Source organism: Dioscorea cayenensis, chromosome 15 (genome assembly GCF_009730915.1).
Source record: "Dioscorea cayenensis subsp. rotundata cultivar TDr96_F1 chromosome 15, TDr96_F1_v2_PseudoChromosome.rev07_lg8_w22 25.fasta, whole genome shotgun sequence".
NCBI lineage: Eukaryota > Viridiplantae > Streptophyta > Magnoliopsida > Dioscoreales > Dioscoreaceae > Dioscorea > Dioscorea cayenensis.
This window is the reverse complement of record NC_052485.1, coordinates 3,484,970-3,486,447: the sequence shown is the minus strand read 5'-3', so window position 1 is coordinate 3,486,447 and position 1,478 is coordinate 3,484,970.

Sequence of the window (1,478 nt, the reverse complement as noted above, 5' to 3'; positions counted from 1 at the left end):
GAGGATGTATTGTCTTTGAGCCATTTCTGAGAAGCATTCGAGTCACGGACAAAATCTTCATATGTTGTTTTAAGGACTTTTTGTAATGATTTGTCGTACATCTCGATAATTGAAACCTTTCAAGAGTTTCTTCTTTTTGTTTTGATTCTGGATCATGTGTAGGACATTTCTTTGTAATCTTAGTTATCTTTTTCGAGTCTTTTACGTGTCCTTCTATTTCTTGATTAGCGGTCTTGGGCGACAAAATGTTTAACATGTCGTGGAGAATAAACTTTTGTTTGAGATTGATGTGATGTAGGGCATATGGGATAATATGGTTTATTTGCATTTTGGTCCCGAAAATACTTGGGGGTCCGTCTGGATCACTGTGAATAGCGAAATGGAATGGGAATGGGAAAAGTAAATGGTGAATCAGAATTGGAGCAAAAGTAATGGTAATGGTAATGAAAAAAGTGTTTGGTTGAAAGGAATAAATATTAGGAATAGAAAAAGTGACATAGAGAATTGTATATAAATTACTTTAATGCCCTTAACATAAGTAATGATAAATCAATATATAAAATAATTACATATAATAAATATTTAGTCTCTAGTAATTATTATAATTAAATATTTAGTAATAAATAATTTTTATCATTAACCAATCAAATAATTTAATGGGTAAAAAGTGTTACTTTTCAATTTAATTACCATAATTAAATACTTATATTAAATATTTTATTTAATTAAATTCCATGCAGCTCATTCTCCAATTTAATTATTATAATGTAGCATGTGATATTGGCCAATTTCTGCTTTACACTAGTCTATAATTATTATAATATTTAAAATGATGCAATCCTATGTCTGTAATATAATTTACTTTTAATTATTATAATTAAGTTATTTAAATTAATAAATACTGCTTTAATTAAATCCTCAAATCGTAGCAAAATTGCTCGTCCACTATCATTAATATATATTTAATTGGAAATATCTACAGGGTAAACATGTCATTCTCACTTTTAAATTACTATAATGAAATACTTTTTATTAACTATTTTATTTGAATTAAATCTACATAGCAAATTGTCATTTCACTTTAAATTACTATAGTGTAATATGACCATTTATAATTCTTGTTAGTTATTATTTATTGTAATTATTATAATATTTGAAATGACTCAATTCTATGTTTATTATAATTTACTTAATTATTATAATTAATTATTTAAATTAATTATTATTATTATTATTTAATTAAATATTAACTAGGGGTAAAAGTGTCAATTCCGTCAGTGTTTATTCCTATGCACACCAAATTTTGGAAGTAATGAAACCTTTACTATCATAATAATGTCCCAAGGACTTGCAATTCAGGTCGATAGTAATTTACCCAAACATGGTCAACATTATTATTTATAATCTATCCCATTCAATAGTATTCTAACCCTCAATACGCCCCAAAGTTTTCATGGTTTGGAGAAATCGGTATTATT